Source organism: Spea bombifrons, chromosome 9, assembly GCF_027358695.1.
Source record: "Spea bombifrons isolate aSpeBom1 chromosome 9, aSpeBom1.2.pri, whole genome shotgun sequence".
Classification (NCBI taxonomy): Eukaryota; Metazoa; Chordata; class Amphibia; order Anura; family Pelobatidae; genus Spea; species Spea bombifrons.
Window position 1 is genome coordinate 28,827,736 of NC_071095.1, and position 26,994 is coordinate 28,854,729.

Here is a 26,994-nt window from a genome sequence, read left to right on the forward strand (position 1 = left end):
AGGGTCCACCACACTTTGCAACAAAAAGGTGATTGTTCTTCCAATTTGATTGAAAATAAATATTTTATTAGTGCCTTCCTTCCAAAATAATATGACGGAGACTGCAGAGTCCAGTTGGTTTCTGCCACATAAAAAAAACAACAATTTCCAGTGTTGATTAAGTGCACTTGAAATTGCCAAATGGAGGACACTTTTCTCTAGAGTTTTTTTCTCTCTGTGCCTTGATCCTGTTTTCCCTGCTCCGTACTCATTTTTAATTTGTCGTTAGGTGGTTAGGAGGTGGGTTTTACAGAGTTTTTTTTAGCGACTTTGTGAAAGTCACACAGAAAACAATAACTTCAAGTTATTGCTGCTAAAGTTTGTTGTGCAAGCTATTGAATCATAAAGTATACTTAGGTATACATGGCTTCTCCATTTTGGCTTTATTTTTGTTTAAGAAATCATGACAGTGTAATAGGTCATGTGTTATTGTCCATCTGAGGTTGTATTTACCTAATTGTTAGAACTGCTAAGGAACAGGTGATTTTTATTACAGTATGTCCTGATATGTAAAACCATAGAATTCAAAGAGGGTGTACTTTCTTTTTCACATGACTGTACGATAGCCAGGAAAATGCTTTTTATCCATATAGGAGTTGGGACAGTGATAAGCAAGAGTTGCTGGATGCACATGGGTCATGGGTAGCCTCAAGTGGAAATGGAGGGGAAGAGGAATTATTGAGAACTCAATGTAGAAGTGGAGAACACCTAAAAACAGAGATCTAGCAGGACAGCCAATCAGGGATCCACTAAGTTCCTTGTATTTGTATCACACATTTTTATGAAACAAAAAGAAGAATACAGTGATAGATTATAAATCCATTGATCCATATTTTTCACAGCATAAAATATAATATGTAGTGATTGCAGTGATTTTCTGACATGGCAAAACAAACACTCCAGTAAACACAGCAGAGAAGATGATACGATATTGGAGAACACAACACTAAATAACCTTGAACACATTAAAACCTATCACCACATAAGGGTTGCTATAGACTTGCGCTATCTTTCATTCTGCATAGTGCATACCAACATTTCCAACTTACAGCACTGTATAAAATGCGTTCTATGAAACACTAAATCTTAGAAACTAGCCTTCTACAGCTGATTCAAATACTTTTACCATTAAGTGCCTCCGATGTGAGGACAGAGATGGAGCTAAAAGCAGAAAATGATAGAGGATGCTGTAACCTCTGTAAAATGCACCTTCCTACCAGAGATCACATAAATTCCTTGTATTTAAAGTTTCCTTTCCACTGCCATAAGGCACCAAACACATTATGATGTTATGATGCTGTTAAAGCATGTTATGAAAAAAGCTGATAATTATATATAAACTATAGCCTGGCTTGTCAAGAATGGCAGGATATGAGCCAAAGTTGAAACCGTTCCTCTTGTTAAGTATTTTCAGACCTTTCCTTAGGTTCTGGATCAGTAAGGCTCAACAGGCCCAGTCCAGGGACTGATTCTGCCAATACCTTGGCTCCTGCTCTGCCACCAGCCTACTCTACCTCTAATACATGATCATGTTCCATCACGTATAACATTGTGAACTTCCAGCTTTTCAACAGTACATATATTGAGCCCTACCATGTGGAACAAAAAATTAATTAGTTAATTTAAAAGTTTATCTTTGTCAAGAAGAAAAAATATTCATACATACACATCATATTGAGAGAAAAAAAAAAAAGTAAATTCAGGGATTATTCTGACTGCCCATGAATTCATGAATGACTTAATATCCTGGCGCTCTCTGTCTTACAGACTGAGCTGGCACAGCCCCCATAGTGTAAATGGTGTGGTTACAGGGGAGATCAGAGATCTCCCCTGTAACCAGCCTATTGAGGAGAGGGCCTGATTGCCCAAAGAGTGTGATATGTCCCCCAGTTTCTCTGCCCCTCTGGACCTGCCACCTGTTTAATGACGTTAATAGTATTCAAGTCAGTGGACGATAAACTATATCTCCAAAGGCTTAATGACAATTTATCCTCACCATCCAAATAGGCATGGTATGGGGCCAGTAACAATGGCCTAGGCTGGCATGTCCAATTGGATGGCCATCCCCTTGGTAGAAAACCAAGATCTTTGATCTCCCCAACCAGTCTCTTTACACTATGGAGGCTGTGCCAGCTCATTAAAAGGCGCCTTTAAGACAGAGAGGCAGGACATGATAAGGGATACAGAACATTTTATTCTACTTGGATGCTGACCATGGAGGGGAAGGCAACCAGGGGTGCTGCCCTGAGCCAGGTCTAGGGCAGCCCAAAAGTTATATGCCCTCTAAGGATATTGTTTTTAACCTTCTAATCCTGCAGGGCACAAGATGACCATAAAAAAAACACCAGTAAATGTCAGACTTGCTACGAACAAGTTAAAAGACACAGAAGGCCCTTTTATTTTACATGGTTGCTCAGGATGCCTGTTTTATAGGACATTCACGGATATCCAAATAATATTATAATGTATAGTGAAGATCCTGCACTCAACCACAACTGCTACAAGGAAACAGATAGAGTGTGAAATCAATAAGCCTTATTCTTCCATATGCACAAATACAGAACAGGACAAGAGAGAAACAAAATAAGCACCACGTAATGTGTTTTGTGTATTGATTTCACACTCGTCGTTTGTTTCAATGTAGCAGTTGCGGTTGAGTGCCGTTTCTTCCCTTTAAGTATAATATTATGATCCCTGAGTCTCCCATAGGGTATTTAAATGCACTGTAACCTCGTATCCTTGAGATTGAAATGGGGTACAGTTAGGATTCTATAACATAGTAACAGTTCATAAGGTTGAAAAAAGACCAAAGTCCATCAAGTTCAACCTATATACATATTGTGTCCCTACCGTGTTGATCCAGAGGAAGGCAAAAAACCCTTATGAAGCAGATGCCAATTGCCCCATACCAGGGGGAAAATTCCTTCCCGACTCCAAATATGGCAATCAGAATAAATCCCTGGATCAACGTTCTGTCCCTATTAATCTACTATCCATAACTTGTGATATTATTGCTTTCAAGAAACACGTCCAGGCTCCTTTTAAACTCTTTTATTGAGTTTACCATTACCACTTCCTCTGGCAGAGAGTTCCATAATCTCACCGCTCTTACTGTAAAGAACCCCCGTCTGTGCTGGTGTAGAAACCTTCTTTCCTCCAGCCGTAGAGGATGTCCCCTTGTTATAGATACAGTCCTGGGTATAAATAGGTCCTGGGAGTGATCTCTGTACTGCCCCCTTATATATTTATACATAGTTATTAAGTCCCCCCTAAGCCGTCTTTTCTCCAAACTAAATAACCCTAATTCTGATAATCTTTCTGGGTACTGCAGTCCTTCCATTCCCCTTATTACTCTGGTTGCCCGTCTTTGAACCCTCTCCAGTTCCACTATATCTTTCCTGTACACTGGTGCCCAGTACTGTACACAGTATTCCATGTGTGGTCTGACTAGTGACTTGTACAATGGTAGAATTATTTCCTTGTCATGGGCATCCATGCCCCTTTTGATGCACCCCATGATTTTATTTGCCTTAGCAGCAGCTGCCCGACACTGGTCGCTACAGGTAAATTTACTCCTAAGTCCTAAGTCCTTTTCCATGTCAGTCGTCCCCAGTGTTTTCCCATTTAATACATATTCCCAGCCTGGATTTTTCTTCCCCATGTGCATAACCTTACATTTATCCGTGTTGAACCTCATCTGCCACATCCCAGCCCAAGCCTCCAACCTATGCAGATCCATTTGTAATCGTGCACTGTCCTCTATTGTGTTAACCACGCTACAGAGCTTAGTATCGTCTGCAAAGATTGATACTTTACTATACAATCCCTCTACAAGGTCATTAATAAATATATTAAAAAGAATAAGACCCAAAACTGACCCCTGTGGTACCCCACTAGTAACAGTCACCCACTCAGAGTATGTACCATTAATAACCACCCTCTGTTTCCTATCACTGAGCCAGTTACTTACCACATACACACATTCTCCCCCAGCCCAAGCATTCTCATTTTATGTACCAGCCTTTTATGTGGCACCGTATCAAATGCTTTGGAAAAATCAAGATATACGACATCCAGCGATTCTCCCCGATCCAGTCTTGAGCTCACCTCCTCATAAAAGCTGATCAGGTTAGTTTGACAGGACCGATCCCTTGTAAACCCATGCTGATATGGAGTCATACATTTATTTTCATTGAGATACTCCAAAATAGCATCTCTTAGGAAACCCTCAAACAGTTTACATACAACAGAAGTTAAACTAACAGGCCTATAATTCCCTGGGTCACTTTTTGTCCCCTTTTTGAATATTGGCACAACATTTGCAATGCGCCAGTCCTGGGGAACAGACCCGGTCACTATAGAGTCCTTGAATATTAGAAATAGGGGTCTGTCTATTACATTACTTAACTCCCTTAGAACGCGGGGGTGAATGCCATCTGGACCTGGTGATTTGTCTATTTTGATTTTTTTTAGGCGGCACTGCACTTCTTCCTGGGTTAGACAGGCGACATGTACTGGGGCATTTATCTCATCCTGCTGTATATTACCTGGCATTTCATTTTCCTCTGTGAATACAGCAGAGAAGAATATATTTAATAGATTCGCTTTTTCCTGATCCCCGTCTATAACGTCTCCCTCATTACTTTTTAAGGGGCCGACGCTTTCATTTTTAACCTTTTTACTATTTATATAGTTAAAGAACATTTTGGGGTTTGTTTTACTCTCTTTGGCAATGAGTCTTTCTGTCGCCACTTTTGCTGCTTTTATCTGATTTTTACATATTTTATTTTTTTCCCGATAGCTTCTTAGTGCTTCCTCACTGCCTTCCTGTTTTAGTAGCTTAAATGCATTTTTTTTGCCATTTATTGCCACCTTTACATTTTTATTTATCCACATTGGTTTTCTCTTGCTCCTGACACTTTTATTCCCATACGGTATGTACTTTTCACTGTGAGAATTTAAGATATTTTGAAAAATCTCCCATTTAATATCTGTGCTTTTGTTTTTGAGGACATTTTCCCAATTTACAGTGTTAAGGGCTTCTCTTAGTTGATCAAACTTTGCCTTCCTAAAGTTCATAGTTCTTGTGGCTCCTCTAAGAGTTCCCTTATTGAACGACAAGTTATAATGTATTATATTGTGATCACTATTTCCTAGGTGCCCTCTGACCTGCACATTAGTTACTCTGTCAGGTCTGTTGGTTAATATTAAGTCCAGTAGAGCGCCCCCTCTGGTTGGGTCCTGTACCATTTGGGACAGATAATTATCTTTACTTATAGTCAGAAAGCGGTTTCCTTTATGAGATTCACAGGTCTCGGTTTCCCAGTTTATGTCGGGATAGTTAAAGTCCCCCATAATAACCACCTCATTGTGATTTGCTGCCTTGTTTATTTGCTTTAATAATTGATCTTCTGCTGCTTCAATTATATTTGGTGGCTTATAGCAAACCCCGATCAGTATTTTATTATTTTTCTTTCCATATATTTCTACCCATAATGACTCCACATCATCATTTCCCTCACATATATTCTCCCGCAGTGTGGCCTTTAGGCTGGACTTTACATAAAGGCAAACTCCTCCCCCTTTTCGTTTTTTTCGATCCTTCCTGAATAGACTATAACCCTGTATATTAACCGCCCAGTCATAGCTATCATCCAACCATGTCTCTGTTATACCCACTATGTCATAATTTTCTGCAGACATTATTAACTCCAGTTCGCCAGTTTTATTGGTCAGACTTCTGGCATTAGTAAGCACACAATTTAGAGGTGTATGGATTTTTCTCCTATCAGGCCTATCCCTATTAACTATTCTAACCCCTCCCTCCGCTCCACCCCCAGGTACATTTATATGCCCCAGCTCTCTATCTATACTATCTTCCCCTTCTATATTGTAGTTTCCCTCCCCCCCTTTCCCTAGTTTAAACACTCCTCCACCCTTCTGGCCATCTTCTCCCCGAGTACAGCTGCACCCTCCCCATTGAGGTGCAGCCCGTCCCTACCGTAGAGCCTGTATCCGACAGAGAAGTCAGCCCAGTTCTCCATGAACCCAAACCCCTCCTTCCTACACCAGCTTCTGAGCCACTTGTTTAGCTCCCTAATCTCCCGCTGCCTCTCTGGTGTGGCACGTGGTACAGGTAATATTTCAGAAAATACTACCTTGGAGGTCCTTGCCTTGAGCTTGCTACCTAAGTCCCTGAAATCATTTTTAAGGACACTCCGCCTACCTCTTACTTTGTCATTGGTGCCAATGTGCACCATGACAGCTGGGTCTTCTCCAGCCCCTCCCAGTAATCTGTCAACCCGATCCGCGATGTGCCGAACTCGAGCGCCAGGCAGACAACACACTGTTCGGCGATCCCGGTCTTTGTGACAGATTGCCCTGTCTGTCCCCCTAATAATAGAGTCCCCTACTACCAGCACCTGTCTGGCCTGCCCTGTGCTCGTCCTTCCCTCCTTACTGGAGCAGACACCGCTCTGGAGGTCAGAGGCAGTGACTTGCTGCAGTATTGCTAACTCTGAACTAACATCCCCCTCATCTGCCAACCGGGCAAACTTGTTGGGGTGTGCTAGATCAGGACTAGCCTCCCTGGCGCTTTTCCCCCTACCCCGCCTTCTAACTGTAACCCAGCTAGCTGCCTGACTGTCCTGTACCTCCATCCCGCTATCCTCCCCCACCTCTACCCGCGAGAGAGCTTGTTCAGTGAGCAGCAGACTCCTCTCCAAGTTGTCAATAGATCTCAGTGTTGCCAGTTGCTCCTCTAGACTCAGGATTTGTGCTTCCAAATGAGCAACCTGCACACATCTCGCACAGCAATATGCACCCTCGAAGCGCTGATCAAGGATTGCATACATTGAGCAAGATGTACACCTGACCGCATTGTCAAACATGGAGGACATCTTGGCAATGGGGATAGCTCAAATAACTGGCAAAAACAGACAGTAAGGTGCAAAATATATATAAATATATATGGAATAACAAGGATGTATACTTTCCCCTCCTTTTTGCTTTTTAACTCCTTCTTTGCTTGTAACTCCTCACTTAGAGATGTCACTTAGGAGATTCGCCCCAGCTCAGGATTCGCTTGTGTGTCCAAGCTAAATGCAACTGCAAAAAGCCAAGCAGAACTCACAGCAGAACCTGAGGGTTATTTCTTTAAGTACGTGAACATAACCCAAAAAATGGGAAGAGGCCTCCCCTAGGCTCATTTCCATCAAGTCAAATCTCCTTCAGTCCAGTGTATGCAAGTAGAGCATTTTTTTTTTGGGGGGGGATGCAAATACCAGTTGAATTTAGTAAAATTGCAAGGTGGACTTTTTCCCAATCTTGTATTTTTTTGCCAGTTTACCTGCAAATAACGAAAAACAATAAAAACTTTCACTTGCTATTATGGAAAATGAGATTTCAGCTTGAATTTAAGTTTAAATAGGTTCGTAATGTCTGCTAAAGATAGGCAAACCTTTTGGCAAACCCAAGTCTTACATGGTAATTCATGCCTCCCGCACTCTAGCAAAGTTGTCATATAATTGATAAATTTCTTTTGAGAAAACATAAGCAGAAAACAGATTTGTTTTTTTCTAAATTTTTGTTTCCCACCATTGTATAAAGGGGTGTCATGAATTGAAAAGATGAGTAAAACCTGAGAAAATGGCACATGTCATGACCCTGAAGAACAGTTAATGGGACAACATTTGCTTCCAAACATTTTCGAAGCATTTTCTGTAAAAGTAACGGGGCACAAAAGTTGGGCTAAAAAAGATATATCTCAACAGAATTTGATCAACATATAAAACACAATTCGATTTGAACAGTCTTTGCAACTCAAATATAAAAGCTAAAAAAAAATCAGTTGGTGTTGGGTGCGAAAAAGCAGTGAATGTTGCTATAGCTTATTTACAAATTGCTTGCTAACTACACTCTATGCATCAGTGTTTAAACAATGTCCAAGCTCTGGGCTGTTAAAGAACCAGATGCACCTTATGTGCTACTGAATCACCAAGTTCTTTATATATTATAATGGGAATAATCCCACTTTTGTTTTTTCCGTCACCAATTGTAGAGCTTTCCCTACACCATGAATATATTTTTTGGGGAATTAAGGAGGTCTAGTTCCACTTTGATAAAACATGAATTGCACTTGCTAGCATTTTAAGCATATAAACTTTAGCAGATTGGGCATTTTTATTCTTTTCATCTGAAGGTTTAATCATATATGAACAGCACAGAAACTTTAAGAAACTATAAGCACCATCTATTAAAACATCCATGATCTTCCTTTACTCTGTCTCCTCAGGCAGGTTTAAGTGGCAGCCATTGTGAGCTTCTTGGGAAATCTAGGTCAACCACCCTTTTCCCTGGCAACGCGGGCTCAGCTACAACGAATAAGATAAATCCAAGTCAAGCAATCTTAAGATCTCCCTCCACCTTTGTGTATTTGGTACTTGTGGCATCCTTCTGGACACACAGGGCCTTGCTCGCCTCTTGGGAAAAACCAGGTATTTCTGGCAGTGAGCATAAATTCTTCTAGTAAAAATGTAGCAAACACCTCTATAGATTTGACGCTGAAGTGTAAGAAAATAAATCATTTGAAACTCTAGAAAGCAGAGATAACAACTATGGCATAATACAAAAAATGTAGCCATCTACAAATTGTATTGGGAAGCCCTACCTCTACTGTATACAATGTTGAGGATCTAAAATGGCTCCTTGAAAATAGGACTAAACATGCACAAATGTAGCACAATCAATTAAGCCAACCACAGTCGCAGATGTCCAATAAGATGTCAAAGCCCTGAGGTCTCATTTGTAGAGTCTTCAGGACCCTACATAACATTCATTCATTGAAACTCTACCAAAGAGCTTGCTGTTCCCCACAATAGACATCCTGGTACAGAAAAGACCGGCTCTAGGGATTCTAGCTCCCTAATCGGTCTATGTCTCTGGGACCCCCCTCTACATGCATTGCTTGCATACATAGGACACAACCTCCTGATGGTGACCTCTACTAGACCAACCTCTTAGGCAACTTATCACTTAGCCTTTTTGGTAGGGCAACCCTGGGGGTACAGGAGCCATATACTCATTTAATGCAAGTTTCAAAAGGTTTGCATCATACAACATTCTTAATAAAATAATTTTAATTACTATATGATGCACTTCAACATTCACTAATCCAAGATACACAAAGACTACCTCAGTCATTTTGCTTGCTTAAAAAGTTAAAACTATCAGTTCTGGGTGGTTTTTTCCATTCTCCTAGCATTTAAAGAGTTAATGACAAGATGACACACAGTAAAAAAAATAAATAAAGAGAAAGCACTGTGTATGGATCACCGAAGCAAACTGATACTTGGTGTGACACCAGAAATAAACAGAGCGGGTAAATGGATGCTATCAATAGATAGAATCTGTCAATACACCCACTTAACATTGCAGAAAGACACTGCAGCTGTACCGACACAGAAGGGGAGATATCAGGGCTTCGACGCACAGTCACACACCTTCCTGGGTTTAAACAAACCCATCGGTCCAGTTTGGTGGGGTGCTCATTGGGAATGAATGATTCAGATTTGTAAAATCAGTGTTCCACTGTGCACTTGGTAACATCAAAAAAAGGTCTGCTCTTATTATACGTTCAACCTCCAGATAGCAGTACGGATTTCAAATAATCATCTTTAAGAATATTTAGATTTTTAGACATAAGTAAATGGAAGTTTACTACCGATGTTTTTATATATATATAATATATAATATATAATATATATATAGACTTTGATGACAAATAGCACCATGAATCAGCTCTTCTCTACCTATTTTGCTTGCTTGTATGGGTTTAATCTTTATCTTCAGATACAAAAAGGGTTAAAACTGCATACATTTGGTTGGCACCCCAATTTTCTAAAATGAACTGCAAGCTCTTCTGGCGAGATTACTGATTGAGATATTACGTGTCTGCATTTGTAAATAAATGAGGCCTGGAGATACTTAAATACTTGAATTTGCATTCAAAAAGGGTTTGAATTTTATTTGCATAAAAGGGCTGGGAGTTTAGTCTCTCTCCCTCTCTCTATGTACCCCTTGTCAAGAGACAGCTCCATACCCTCTTCCCTAATGCCATCTGCTTGGGATCTGTCCTTGGACAAGCATTCAGTGTCCTGTTAATTAGCTGGATAGGAGGGGCTGCAATGGGACCCTATTGTGCGCAGCTATGAGAAAAAGGTTCCACACTTCCACAGAGAAGAAAAATACTCGGCAATTACTGCCAGCTTGATATAGCTCTGACCTCCTGCCGGTAATTACGGCAGATCCTATGAGGCCTGGAGTCCGGTGATCTTGTTACCAGGACATACACTTAACGAACACAACACATAAATCAGTTTTTTTTTACTGTTTTGTTATTTCTGTGAAAATAGACAAAAGGAGCAGATTGTCTATAGACAAAAGGGGAAAAAAAATTGCTTCAGTGCCCTGAATGTCATTTAATGCACAGCACAGGTATACACATCGACGTGGCGCGGTATCCGAGTCCTTTTGATAGAATAAACTAGACATTACTGTCTCGTTATGTGCTGTATCTATAACCCGGCTGTAATTGTGTAATAGCCGGGCTTGCCTGGTTCACTAGATCACTCTTTTGCATTGCTTTTTTGGCCACAGAGCTCACATTCCATAGTCTCCCTTTGGGGTTTGTTCACTAAACTGGGAGTTTGCTGGTTCGCTGAAACATTATGACTTTGCCAGAAGGGTCAGTTCCAATTCATTTTTCACACGAGAAGGGCCGTATACATTCTCAATAAGTTTCAGTAATATATCTATCTACGCATTACACGATGCCGTCCTTCACGCAGGAAAAGCTTGGCCGTTTCGACCCTTGGCCTCTCCTCTTCCTAGACTGAAGCGTTTCTATCAAGATCGCTACCTTTTGATGCAATTGTTACAGAATATGTTTTGGTTTAAAAAGTTATTTTTGTGTTCTGAATAAGTTCCAAGCTTAATAGTTTGGACACTTGGCACAGACCCATAGGTCAAAAGGTAGTTTCGAGGATTCGGGCCAGAGTTGGCTATATCATCCTTGGACAGCAGATTTTAGCAGCATTTTTCATCGGAAATAGGGCACTTTTCGCTTTCAATCTAATCGCTTTCTCTGGGCTCAGGGAAGACAGTTACTATGAGATGCAGGAGGATAGATAGCATTGGCAGATGTGTTTCTGTGACAGGTAACCCGATCACACAGGCCCATCTGTCTCGTTCCCTTCAATTCACACATCACGAAGAAGGGAAAATATCAAAGATTTGGAAAGGATCTTCGTCTTTCTTCTAAAGAAAGAAAAACATACATGATTGGCCTGAGGATGTTTTTTAAGCGAAGCATGGTACAGCGAGAGACAATCATTTACATAGTTTGCTAGATCATTAGGATTTTAAACTCTTTGTTTAATGAGTGCATCTCAACACCAGTCTTGGCAGCGATATTTAAAAACATCCTGAACTCCTGAATCATCACTAATCATTAAAGAACAACTATCGTACCTGACACAGCTATCAAAATAGTGCCTGACTGACAGAGAAGTCTGAATGCTAAATTCTGGTGCAATTCATTAAAAAGGCAATCATAGTCTACACTGAATTTTAACTAATGGTACGGTTAATCAATGACTGGATATATATTAAATACATATATATATATATATATATATATACACATACATACATGCACACATATATAACTATATACATACATATCCAAACATACATACATACACACGAATTGAAACCAAAAGGAAGCAGAATATGGCACATGATTAAGATAACTAACCCACAGGATACCTACAGGAAGATATGAATATACAAATATGAGTTTGCCAGCTTTTTCTCATATGTTATTATTATTATATATATTTTAGTTTATGCTATTTTGTATAAATTCAGGGTTACTTACATGCCCAACATTGCCTAAACCCTCTATCTATACTAGTATATGCTAACTGGCAATGACCTTGGAATTTTGTACTTAACTGTAACAGTTCAGTCCTATTATGTATCATATTATATGATTCCTATACTCTACAATCTGCCTGCATACAGCAAGTATTGAGATAAGAAAATGAAAACATATTGGAACACACATTTCACATAATTGTTTAAAATATAATGAAACATACCCAATCTCCAAGCTATTCCATATGAAGACCTCTACAGAAATTATTGGCCCTACCCATCTGGTAAATTTGAACCTATTTACTAGGGAACAATCCAATGGAAGTTCAAGAATGTGCTGCCGCAATAACTGGAAGCTCTGGGGGTTTGACCCTGGGTCTCTGGGTCCTTATTTTAGTTTAAGGGAGATTGAGCAAATTTTCAAGGCCGCGCTGTTTGGCCGTGACTCCATGTTTAAATCTAATTTAATGACATCCAAGCAATTCCATTGCCAATTTATCACGAGTATCTAAAAGCTAAAATCCCTGCCTAAACACAATGTGACAATTCCAAATATCTTTACCTCCTGAGAGTTTTCATAAAGACCACTATTAGAACCAAAATCCATTACAGTGGATGTGGCAAGAAGTGGCAGCACCTTTAATATCACGCTCTTAAAAGTCATACATCCATTACAATTATTCTGCTGCACATGATGGATATGTTATTGATAAACAGTAGTCAAGCACCATTTCTTCTGCACAGATTTATATGCACCTAGCTCTTTGGACTAAAAGATGTAATTTGAATTTCACACAATTTTGAGAGAATTCATTAAACTGTAATAGACCTCTTTGAGCATTTATATCACCACAAATTAAAAACAAAAAAAAAACCAAATGGCATTTTTCAGAATGAAAAAATGCCATTATAATAAAGGGCATGAAACCCTTAGATTAAAAAAAAAACAATTCATATGAAAGAAGATAACATGCAATTTTAATGTTTTTTTCTGTACCTAAAGCAAATAATTTTTTATCATCTTTGTTTTGTTTAATGAACTTACTTTACAAGCCAGGCTGCGTTCTTCTCCGAGACACACATTTGGGTGTTAAAAATATTTACAGAAATGTTACGAGGCAAACACCTATATTTAGTACTATTTTAGTAGCAATTGATTAGCAGTCTAGCACAAAGCATCATTGAAACTGGAAATATTGATCCTGATACCCGTTATTCATCCTCTATCCCTCAAACTATTCTTTTACATTTACTGATTGGTATCAAAATTGGGTATATTTGGGGTCCAGAACATCAACCAAATATAAAATCAAAGTAAAATTATACAATCAAGTCCAATAATTATGACTACATGCTAACGGGCAAAAGAGCAACGTAATTGTTACGTAAAGATGGTTACAGACAACTATGTCATTTGTGCATGTTTCCACTTGTGGTTTGGATGGCTGATTTTGACAGCACAGGGTACAATGTATTAAAGGTGATACTAAAACGGATCAAATACTTTCATAACTAAGTGCAGTATTAAAAACATCACTCCTAGCACTGTTGAATCATGAAATATTTTACCTCTTACATTTTTTTTTTTTTTTTAAGAGAATGGTTGTCATGTGACACAGAAGCTAGCGCTGATAGGTTGTTGCCATAGAATCTTAAAATACTTCTGAAGTTAAACCTTCCTAGGAAAGAACTGAATGACAGATCCGCTAAGGGTTGTTTTCGTAACATGCTAGAGAGCTCAATTATTTTTTCTCCTAAGTGGAACAGCCTGATGAAGGACCTGCAGATGTCTTGTTCCAAACAAGTGGATGTTTTCACCATTCGGGTAGGACCTGTGTTATGTAGTATGGTAGAGTATAGTATAGTAGGTTGAAAAAAAGAATTCAATCCATCAAGTTCAACCTTTCACACATACCTAGTTCTAAAGTTGATCCAAAAGAATTATCACAACAGGGGAAAATTCCTTCTTGATTTCACAACTATATTGGCAAAAAGAGCAGATGTCCCAATGAATATATGCCTTAATCCTACTTTCTAAGTATTAATCTCTTGGATGGTCATTCCTTCTTTGTGATCCAAATCCCTTATTAGCTCTTTCTCACTTTTGTGTCTCCATTAGTTTAGAGAAAAATATGCATGAATTTATGTATAAACTACTGTAAATGTCCTAACAAGTTATTTTCTGTAAATACAATAATTTAGTCTTGTTCTATATTACTTACTCTGGTTGCTACATAGCTATATGTCCTGAAGCCTCACAATTTGCTTTCCACCTGTGACCTAGGCTTGCGGCTGACCAAAATTCTTGAAAAACGTGAAATCAGGTATTGTTCAGAATGTCTTTGCATTCTATACAACTGCTGATGCTACTAAGTAAAAAAGCCATTTCAACACTTTAATGAAGAGTTTTGTTTCTAATGTGTAAATTATTTTTAATTAAGGTGAACTAAAATTATAATGAGTAATAACATGTAGGAAAGTCATTTTTCTCATTAACAAAGCTTACTTAAAATACAATATTTTCCTTCAACCAGTAATTAAAAAATAACTTCAAGACAATGAATGTGTATTTTTTTTCTAAGTTGGATGGGCTTTGGTGTTCATACAGCTATACTCTCAGTATCAATGAATGTTCACATATCATACTGGGTCTGAAGCAGTTGGTTTGCATACAATGTCTGATACAATGCGTGAGGAGGCAACTTGGGAGCAGGGAAGTAAGCAGAATATGGGTAGAGAGTGGATGGGTAAAGAGTGAAAAAAAGAAGAAACTGACCCGGAGACCCAAAGAAACAATGCTTAACCCAGAGAATTCCCAGGGGTTATAACATTAAAATTGGTCTCCATAAACAATACTAGATTACTAGGTCTATGGCATGAATAGAAATACATTGGTGTGCTCAAGTATATGGAATGATAAAGTTAGAGTGGAAATATTAGATTAAAAACTGTGATACCTTATCTCAGTTAATAAAATGTGGCAATTATATGATCCATTTTCCATTGAAATGTGTGCAATGGTGGCCATTCAACTACTTGTGATATTCCTCTCTGGTGTTAAATCCAGCCCGTTCTATGACTCAGCTACAAAACTGTTGGACCTAACCCCTAAGAATTAGTACTGACCCAAAGTGATTTTCACTGATGGCAAGCACAATGCGAATTATGAAACGCGGAGACCAAGTGGTCTTATAGCTCAATCAAGAACACTGTTGCAGGTTAAGGGGCTTTGCAGGACACTGGTGCTCAGATTGGTCCAAGCCACCCTTCATGTATAAAATGGGCAATGTTGTTTCAATAAACAATAGTTTGTATTCCCAGGTACTTAGTAAACTGTGAACTTGCATCAGAATCAAATCATGAAGCCCAGGGAAGTTCCATACAACGTGGGCTGAGCTTACCCTGAATAATGCATAGTTTGCGTGAGAAGTTTGGTCTTAACACTGCAAGCTAAGGAAGTTAAGATGTTCCACTCAACTGCAATGGGGTTCACGAGCGTACCATTGCATGACAAATAGGTCTTCATTTAGCTAGAGCTAATGCATTTATAGGAGTTACAGCGAAAAGCAGAGTTTTTTTGTCTGTTTCCTTGGTAACTCCTGCAAAAGCATTGATGAGTGTGAAAGTGGGTGGAAAAAAAAAGGCGGATTCTGTCCATTGATGTCAAGCCATAGGCAATGTTTCAAGAAAAATGTTGTAATTTCACTAGGTCACATGGAATATACATTAATGGAAACTCAGGGGCTACTTTGAGCTTCACCTGGCTTTATTTGGTAGGGTTCTTCTTATTTTCAATTAATGACACGTTTTGTATCATTTCAAAATTACACATTTACTCCAAAAAATAAACACATATGATAAGTACCAGATCTATTATATCATTACTTGATAACGACTGGCCAACCTGCAAACTGGGGAAATGTTTGGTGGTTCGGCGGCGGATGGCACCACTCACTTACTGCCATTCAGTCCTATCGTGCGGCAGAATATATGCCGTGTGTGGTTAACGTGTAATTGTGGATCTGGCCTGCCGCTGTACGTGCCTCATTTACAGACCTCCGGCCCTAAAGCGACAGGGCCCGATTTTCATTTCGAATCCGCTCCTGCTTGCAGTACCAACAGTTTTCATACTCTACTTAGTCTATTCATCGCAATGCTCCTTACACAACCCTGATATAACTCCCTGAACCAATCATAAAGCAGCTTTCATCTCCACATTACTATCATTTTAGTTAATTAATTGAGCCCCTGGAAGAGTCTCAGTGTAAATATCATTTTAGCAGTTTAATAACAGCGCTGTCTCACTTTGGACTCCCTTCGAAGCCCATGCTTCCAGTTATCAAGTGCACCACCTACTGGTGAGCTAAGGAATACCAAGGATTAAACAAACTATTCCAAAAGATGAGCGAAAGAATAATCTTAAATGTGAGAGTTGCAGAACAATTCTCGATTCATGTATCTGGAGGGGAAAAATGAACGTATTTCACTATGCAAACTGGCAAGATAATGTATGGTACACAAAAGGATTGAGCTCCTGATAAACACAAATCAAAGGCCACATCATAAACATAAAGGTAACATGGGGTTAGTAAAAGAGATTCTGTCATTACAACGGATATACATAAAACTGTTAACACCATTCTGCTGTGATTATATGCATTATATATGTAAAATAATAAAATGAGTACACTGTGGCTTTATTTGCAAAGCTCTGTACTGTGCATTGTATATTTTTTTTACCATACGTGCAATAAACAGAGAATTGAGAAATAAATAAATAAATAAAATGAATAGGAGTTTAAAAAAGGAACAATAAATGCTAGTGGGAAAATGTATTTTTGAATAACACTGGTGAACAGTTAGATATTATATAGAATAATTTATAAGATTTGTAACTATGTAGAACAGTCTTATAATAACACAAATGTCCGTAAACTACCAGTTCTGATTTTTTTCGCACCAAATTTTAACAATTTGTGTTCGAGATAAATGCCTTTATCTGCTTTGCTAATACTGGTAAAAGGGAGCAAAGTTACACAAAAAAACGATAATCCATTCGATGATACAATAAAAAGCTTTTCAGGGTTTTTTCGAAGCTAAACATGAAGCAAGAGACGCCCTTCTATATTATAAATTTATGGCCCTGTAATATAAGACATTGCAGTGTATAAACATTTAAAACGACAATGGATTCTTCATCATCAGACCTGATCAATACAATACTTCCGCAAGCACTCTAATGTCTGAGAAAACACAGAAATACAGAATCTGCAAACCCAACATGGAGAATAATCAAGGGGAAAAATGGTAATTTCTTGTTTAGAGTTCCAGCGAAACGTTACCATTTTTCATTTGCCGAGGATGATATTTAAGATGCATTTGTCTTTTTCCCTAAGGTTTGATAGATTATAAAACAACCAAAATAACAATGATAAATTAACAAGGAATAAATGTAATGGTTTATTGAAAAGACTGCCATGTATTAGATTTATATCACAAACATACACTGCTATTAAAGGGGCCGCATCCTTCACATTTTTATGGACAGTGCATCATTTTAAGCTTTTGTCCCAAGAGCAACCGATAAAAATAAAAATCTGTTAAAATAAAATACTGTACTGATGATGATGAGGTTACAGTTGAGGGCGTTTTAGTATTGTCTTTTTAAATAGCACTTTATTGTGTACTTTAAATCGTTATTTTCATCTCATTGTTTTATTTATCTGCATTTACAAACAAATTACTTAGAAGCCATTGGAAGATAGGGAAAACAATACTATTAGGTTTCGTACTTTAAAAGAATTAAACCTTTTACAAAACTGTACAAAAAAAATAAAAAATTGTTTATTCTATACCAGCAATCACAAAATTTTTTTTTGGTTGTTTTTTTAAAGAAACCATTGCGAAGCTCAGAAACAGAAGACAAGCAGGGCACAAATCTACTGCATGCCCCACAACATTTCAGGTGTCCCAGACATGGCCAGGGGTGTAATTAGAGACAAGACAGGACCATCCACCTACCTTACCTGCCCAGGTGTGAGACTAGGGTTAGAGGCACCTGAGTGCAGTGTTTCTTCCTATACACTAATATACACACACTTACTGTGATACCTTTCTCATATGCATGCTCATACACATTCACCCTAACATCACAGTTACGCACACACGCTAACATCACACACTTATATGCACGTAATCTCTCTCATCCTCTCATACTTTCTCATCTTGACCTATTCACAGTGCAGCTTGCTTGCTTGCTTTCCCTCCCTCTTACCTGGCTTTTGGAACTCTCGTTTCTTTGCAGATTGCACTCTCTTTGACAATGCATTTGTTACCAGGGTGTCTACGTGTCACAACATGGCCATGTGAAAGCTATGATCTAGGCCAATGCTTCAATAGCAGGGCAGTGGGGTAGCTCTGGAGGACAATCTGGACTGTTCTGTTAAACAATGGGAGGGATGGAAAGTATGATAATGCAGTCATGTCAACTGCCCCAGTATCCATCCACATACTGTAGGCTAGGGTATGCTTGGCATAAACAGTCATAGGTACTATCATTGTACTTTGCAGATATGAAAAGATGGCACAGTCACGTTTAGGTATTGTCCGATTACTAAATATACTTACCTATACATTGTACCTTTTGTCTGTTAGTTCTATTGCTTTGTTATTAATACTTATAATCAAGGAAGCTGAAATATATGGCAAAGAGTGGCAAAGATCGAATACGTAATTGAATTCCTATACTGTAGTTACCTCCTGCCTTATCACCCAGCCTTACAAAAGCTATCTGAACCAATCAACAATCACAAAAACTACAGGGGAGCAACATTCAGACCCCGGGAACAGAAAGTTATGATGTCTGCTCCTTTCTAGGGGGTAAAGCATACAAAAGGTGGAGAAAAGTAAAGCCTTAGATGAAATTAAGGAGAGATCCTATCAAACTCGTGCTCTACCTCTGTAATGAAAAAGGGAAGACACGTAGGAGCGAGGTAGAAACAGTCATAATTTATTAATCATGACATCCCTTAGACTTGATGGAACAATTGTTTTAAATGCCTGCCTCTCAGCATCTAGAGAAGGTCAGACCTTTCTCACTACAGCCAATGTGGTTGTTTGACTGACACAACATGAGAAGGACCACAGCTACTGCATCCAAACACAGGAGGGAACTAATTTTGTCTGTTTCCTCTTCACAACATGAATGCTTTCACTTCTACTAACAAGAGGGAAAAAAAAAACATTAAACAAACATTCTAAGAACTCCTCACTTTAGAATGTCACCACTTCTAATCTAAAGTCAATAGAAGTTTGTACTGACAAAAACAGTAAAGTGGATGACAAAGTGGACAACCCGTGTTGCCCACTGATCTAAAAAAATACGCTGCTAAAGCAGAGGACTCCTTTAAGGATGAAACTGCTAGAGGTCTGTATAAAAAAAATTCCAATAAAACGGTGTTTTAAAATATTACTCACGAACCTTAATGTGCTGTTGGCTAAAGTCTACTATAGCTGGATGGGTGGGGTAGACAAATTCTTCTTGGGTCCTGCCCTAGTCCCGACCCAGGTTAGAATTCCTTCCGCCACTGGCAACCTCACTGCTGAGTGCTTTGCTGCGACGTCATATATAGTATATAGTATAGTACATACTATGAAGGCAGTGCCTGGTTGGCGCAATCCTCCATGGTGTCAATGGGCTGGTTGAGAAGAACAAAGATATCCCTTTGAACAGTGGCACGCCAGAATGGTTGATTCTCCAGGAGGCTGATATGCCCCTGGTTTTGCAGCACAGGGACTACCACCCAACACCTGACCTGACACTTTATGCTGCTAAATGGTTGGACAGTTTCAAGGATGAGACTTATGTGCCTGGATACATATGATCCCCAGAAATCTGTTGTTATGCCCTAAGAAGTTCAGAGGTAACTTGGTCTTTTGCTTATAACACCATTAATAAGAATTTTTTAAAGTGTTAATTCCATCTAAAAATCTCCACCATTATTTTAAATAATCCCTAAATAGCCAAATGTAAAAATGTGCATTGGTAGATACAAATTAAATAACAGTTTTAGTTATGTCTAGAGTTCTCATAACTATACCTTGGAACACTAAGTGACTCCACTTGACGGTCACTCACCTGGAAATTATGAAATGGGGCAAACCAAAGGATTTACACCTATGGACAACAATGACTGTATCTCAAGGGGGAGTCAGAACTGCTTGGCTCAGCTAATGGCACATCTTGAACAACTTCGGTGGGGTTTATTCATTAACGAGGGAGTTGACAAGAAAGTGCAGTTTCATCTCAGTAACTTCACTATACATAATGAAGGGCCAAGCCCAGTAAGCTTTTGCTTATACTCTTTATCATGTATGGTCAATTCAGGGAGTGGAAATCACAACTCTACTGCAAATTTCTGCCTTGGTATATAGACCTATATGTGCGAGAGTCACATTTGGCAGCAGGTAATAGTGCTAAAGTCACTTTGGCGCCTAGGGACCACTTCCACTAGAAAGCACCCATGTATTTCTTCTCCCGTCCCATGCATCTCACAGCATGGAACGAAGCAGGCACTCCCACGGTGATACACCTGTCCTTGTATGAGTCTGTCGCAGCATGCACTGAGGCATGTTTGTCTATGTCTGTTTATAGCATCTGTCAGCCGATACACAAGAAACAAAAAGACTCATGAAAACCGATCTGCTTCTTTTTGCTGAATATTTAATGTTGGCTGCACCAAAGAAAAGGCACACACATCTTTCCTTTTTCCCATGCTTGTCTTCTTGCCCTCTTTAATTTTCCCCGGGGAAGTATGGGTTTCAGCCTTGGTTGGTTGAAGAGCCCATTTACTGGGAAAAGATCTTTAATAACCCCCTGTTTTTGGCGTTCTTCCTGTCTCTGCAAGAGTACATTTATTTCATCCCAGCCACCTTCTAGCAGACTTTTGTGTATATATTTTCAGGGAAATTTGATTGCCTGTATAGATTTTTAAATCAGTTTTTCGGATCAAGTTCAGAAATATGTAAACTGTTTGCCTTGTTGCAAGCAACTCTGTAATGAGTCACTTTCAATGGCATGAAGTGATCTCCAAGCAAGACCTAAGCAGATTAAAGCAGGCAGTAATTGGAAATCAAGTAACCTTTCCAAGACCAATTGCAAGAAATTTAAGCCTCCTCCCAAATGTTTATTAAATTGAGGCTATATTCACACTTATTGTGGTTTGAAATATGAACCAGTATTTTCTGTCCTGGGGTGACTGGCTTTATAGGACGTTAATGTACCCATAATGAACAATATTGTATGGCTGTTTTAGATGGGAAGAAGTGGTTATTACATTTGGATTGAATAAGCTGCATTAAAAGACTGTTCTTTCCCCAGCAAAGACCAATGGAACAAGGAACGCACTTAAAACATCCACCTTCTTCTGGCTCACCGCATATAACCCTTTGTACGCTGGAAGGGTGTACTAACAACTGTTTCCATGTTACAGTTTAAGGGAGAAAGTCGACAAAGAAAAAAATAACAATGGACCCTAAAATTTAGCAGTGGCAAACCATTAAATCGGTTCTTTGATTGCAGTTTTCGATGACGTCGCTTTTTTTCTCCGCTTGTCTAGTACCCAGTGAGTGAATCATTTTGTTTAGATATAACCAAATAAGCTTTTGCTTAATAGATTGGTATTTTTATACAGCTCCCATTTAATATCACACCATGTTTCCCAAGTGAACCTTTCTGCCTGGAACAGTTCCTATCTGGGACCCAATTCCTTCTCTACCTCTTTCTTCCTTGTTGGCATTCCTTTCGTTTCCCCAAGTAGGAGTGTATCAAAGCGTTCCACACAATAATTTTAGAATCAGTAGAAATATGAATTAAATTGTGTAAGCAAAATATATTCTACCTTTAAACTGCTTAACGAGCTACAAAAATAATCAGTAGTTCGCAAAGTAACACCAAGTTTGGGTAAAGGCCTTCCCTAAGCCACACCTCGTAAAACAAAAGTGTCCATCGTTGACGAGCCCTACAACAAAAGGCTCGACATTGACAAAACAGCACATTTTTGTTACCCTTCTACTCATGCTATTAGCCTGGGACCAAGGTGTCTGCTGACAACATTACTAAGTGCCATACCCCCTCCATGTGTTTGCATTATGAATATTTTTTCTGTTTCTGTACCTAATCTTGCCTATTAGAACCAATATTAATAGAGGTGCGTGTGATATCTTTATTGAGCACAGCGTGCCTCAGGCGCAGTCCTTGCTTGCAGTTCCATATCAGATCTTATTAACATCACATGTCACTGCTTAATTGCATTATTACAAGTGAAGAGATTGCAGTGCATCACTAATTGGACTTGCTAACATATGATCCACCACCAGTGTAGCCTCAAGCTTTGCATTGTCACGACTTTCTCACCAAAAACCATCTCATTTTTCACGGAAGCCCTCATCGTTACCATCGCCATGCTAATCGCTACCTCTGTATATTAATATTCTATAGATGTATCGATACGTGTATCAATCCCGCCTTTCTCTAATACTCTGGCACTGTACATTTAAGAACAATGCATCGCCATAGAACACTGCTGTGAAAATATTTTTTACAACAATGCATCAAAATACAGGAAGGCTTGATCTTTCAAATGTCAAAACAGGTTTGATTGCACGGATATCCAATTTTGTCTGTGACACCAATACAGCAGCGGAGAATCTGGCCTTTTGGCTAAACTCGAGTGCTAGAGCTATGTAGGTAAATGCAGGGAAGGGGCGCCAGAGACAGTTTGCCCGGGGGGGGGGGAGTTAAACCCTAAGGTTGGTTCTTGGAGCAAATCTGAAAAAAAGTCATTACTTTAGTTAAACCACAAGCACATTATCTGAATGGCTGTATTTTGAATTGTGTAAACATTTAGGTCATTGCACTCTGCTACTTGATCCTTTTATGACCTGTAAGACATGGAAAATATGGAAAATATATTGTAAATGATGTTCTTGGCAGGAGCAAGACTCATCCATAAATGGAACATACGCCCTATGTTGAAGAAGCGGTTGTCAAGGTATCCTTTTCATATTTCCATAGAGAAGCACCTAATCAGGACCATTAGGCCATGATGTGGTGAGCTGGGGACTCCCTTTTTAGAAGGCAAACCAAGAAGATATGTTCCTTATGCCGGCTATTAAAAATTATCAGGAAAGACTGAGGGAACTCAATATGTATAGCTTGGATGAAAGAAGATAGTGTGGAAGTGCAGTTGTGTCTCCAGCAATCACACTTAAAGGGGGAACAGGGAGGGGGCAGGGACAAATTAGGAGGCAATTATAAAACACTATATATATACATATACACACAAATACTTGTAAAACATTTATATATTAACAATATGTAACCAAGTCCACCTGCTTTAGATATCTCTGAGACTTGCCCCAGCACCCAGGTTACACAAAGACATGATTTACTCAGATTGCTCCCACCGTGGTCTCCTCTTAAAGTCTCGAGTCTTCTCTCAGTCTGGCTGAGGTGCAGTATTTGTTCATTTTATACCCTTTAGGACCAATGACATAAATGTATAGACTGGACAGCCATCCTGACATTATTCCGTATGATACCTTAATAAACTCCAAATCATGATGTTCCCTCCACCATGCTTCATCATTGAGATGATGTTTTCATGTTGGTACGCGATGCCCTTACACCCTTACGCCATACGTATTGTGTGTTCTTCCCGAACTATTCAGCCTTAGTTTCATCAGTCCACAAAGCATTGAGGAGTTTCAATGTATTCTTTGGCAAACTTCAGGCACACAGGAATGTTTTGGGGGTTTTTTGAGCAGTGGCTTCTTCCAAGGTACACTGCCACGGACTGCTTGTCTGTTCAATGTTTTGCGTATGGTGGACTCATGAACAGAGATGCTAACCAGTTCTAATGATATGCAAAGGGTTCTACTTACTTTTTCTTTTCACTGTACTCACACTTGCCCATACACAAACATCCTGGCTAAGAACTTGCCCTTGCATCCACACCTGTATGCCCTTAAACATACAAACACTTTCAAAACACACACCCTGTCTCATAAATTTCCCCATCTCATTCTCTCTCCTTATTATCTCTTCCCTTTCTGCCCAACTCTTCTCTTTCCTGCTACCCTTTTTACATCTCCCCTTCTCTCTGATCTTCCCTTTTTCTCTCTCTCTTCCTTTTTCTTCAGCTGTCCCCTTCTGTATCTATCTTTTGTTCTCTTAATCTCCACCCCCTCTTCTATTCTCACTTTCTCCCCTTTCTGTTTCTCTCTCTTCCAATCTCACCCCTTTTTGTTTATCTTCTCTTCATCTCTCACTTTTCTCCCTACCTCCCCTTTCTCTTTCTCTCTTGCCCTTTGATCCTCCACTTTCTCGGTATCTCTCCTATCCCTTTATCTCTCCTCCCTTCTCTTAATTGCTCCCTTATATCTCTATCTCTCCCATTTATTTTTATCCATCCCTTGTCTTTGACCACTCGTCCCCTATTTAACTATTTTTCTATCTCTACTCTCTCTTTAGCACTCCCTTTCTTTTTACCTCTTTGTTCTCTTTATCTTCTCTACTCTTTATCTCTCCATTTGCGCCTCTTTACCTCTCTTGCTCTCTCTTTACCTGACATTGTTTCCCATCTCACCCCAAACTCCTTGCTTACAGGGTATTTGTTCAAACTCATCTCCTGTTTGCCACTGTTTATATGCGCTATGCCACCAACCAGCTACTGCACCGGCTTGTCTAAGACTTCCAGAGTCTAATGGCTCCATGCGGATACTCTCCCATTTCACAGACAGCCTTTTTCTGCCACAGATTGGCTGCTTAAAGTGGCACAAAACCCTTTAGACTCCAGAGGGGGCAGTATACAGCAGCTCTTTTTCTTTATATACGTAAACATATATAAAGGCAGTTACAAAGTTCTTTAACACGCAATGTTTATTGGTAGAGCTGTATAGGATGCTAAAATGCGCATTTAAAGCGTGATTCTAGTTTTCTTCAGGTAATGGATATTGGGCTCCAGACAAATACATTCATACATTATTGCTTATTTGTAACCTTTACATGTAACATTCAACTCATTTTAATATAAGACAAAGACAATGTGAGTAAACACAAAATGCAACTATTAAATAATCAAAAGCTATATCACCCATGTGAAAAAGTAATTGCTTCTAAACCTATTAACTGCTTGTGCTACCCATGGTGGCAACAACTACAATCAAACAATTGCAATATCTGGCAACGAGTCTTCAGTTATTTACATGTTACTCTGGATTCTTTTGTAACCTTCTGGATGAGTCGATGATGTACTATTGGAGGAATTTTGTCAAGCCGGCCACTCCTGGGAAGGTGCACCACTGTTTCAAGTTACCTCCATTTGGAGATAATGGCTCTGGGCTTGGAAATGGCCTTGTAACCCTTTCCAGACTCATAAACGTCAACAATTTTGTTTCTTGTCTGTTTTTAAATTTCTTTAGATCGCAGGTTGTGTAGCACAGGGTAGAGTAGGTTTTGTATAACATATTGGAGCTGACTTTATTGGTATTATAGGTCTTTTGACTGCTTACTAATTACATGACTATCGTGTGTGTCATGTTTGCTACAAATTATAGCTCCGATACTGTCAATGTTGCATTTTTGCACCGTTAATGTGTAACGAGGTACATTCTACTCTCTCAAGAAATGCTGCAGAGTTAAACTAGGTTTTATATCGACTACAATAGTTTAATAGGATGAGGTGGTAACTATTTTCTGTAGCAGTTGACGGTTCCCTGGGCCTTCCCCTATCTAGTACATATGGGAGATAGGGCAGACATAGGGCGGTAAGTCTAAGCTGTACATGGGTGGCTAACCATGTACACTGGGAATTGGAGAGCAGTAACTGGAGTAGATAAAAGGTCACCCCAGAACCCAGCCGTGCCCCCCACAGAGTCTTCTGGGCAAACCTCCAGGTATCCGGATATCCCGGGATTACACATCTTTAAAGACAATTAGTGTATTGTAAAGTCACACAATTTGTTGCCTTTACACAAAGCGAGACTACACAGCGTGTATTTTAAAATCAATCAAAAACATATGTAAAGCCACCATCCTACCAGAAGAGTAGCTCTGACACTTATTTTACTTAATATCCCTTATAAGGTTTCTAATAACCTTAAAATAAGGTATAAAAACTTTGCATACTTAAGAGTGGCATGAGGTCATTTGCAAAAAAAAAAATGGATTTATTACATATTATTTAGATGAATTAGTCATGGGCAAATATATTGTAAAATGGATAAATGGAAAGATAACGAGCAAGCAAAGAAAAACAGAAAATTAATAAACTTTAAACATCTGCAGGTGATTTTTGCTTGAATAAAAGTGGGAAAAAAATAAATGTTTGAAAAAAGATTAAATAACTGTTTATTCTGATATTTCCTAAAATAACTAATTGTAATAACTGAATGTATTTTATCTCACTGAAAATACCATAACAAGAATGAATGGCTTCTGCTTAATGATCATGATAAGATTTGTAAATTGCTAGAATTGAATCATTAATCATTAGAAAACAGTTAAGTAGGGGGGGGAATTATGTTCCGTGGATACAAGGACGCAGGTCATGGTGACCTTTCCATCTCCCTTCTAGGCGCCTGTAAAGCCCACAAAATCTGAAACAGCCAAACACGATATTTCAACAATCTGTTGAACAGTGAAACCAGCCTGTGTTCTTCCATTAACACTGCAATCAATTTTAAACAGCCATTTAAAGCTGTTGTAATACTTGTAACATAATAGCAATAATCTGGTGATGAGTTTTTCTTGCTTGTTTCAACCGTGCCACAGGCTATGTGAAAAAGAAAAGAAAAAAAAAAAGCGATAGTCACCGAGCCAGGTAACGTTCGAGTGTAACTTTATTTGCAAGATGACAACTTTTGTAACATGAAAATATATACAAAATATAAAATTCAGTTACAAAATTCATAAGAATTTATATACTTTAAAAATATTTAAACGTTTTGGGTGATACG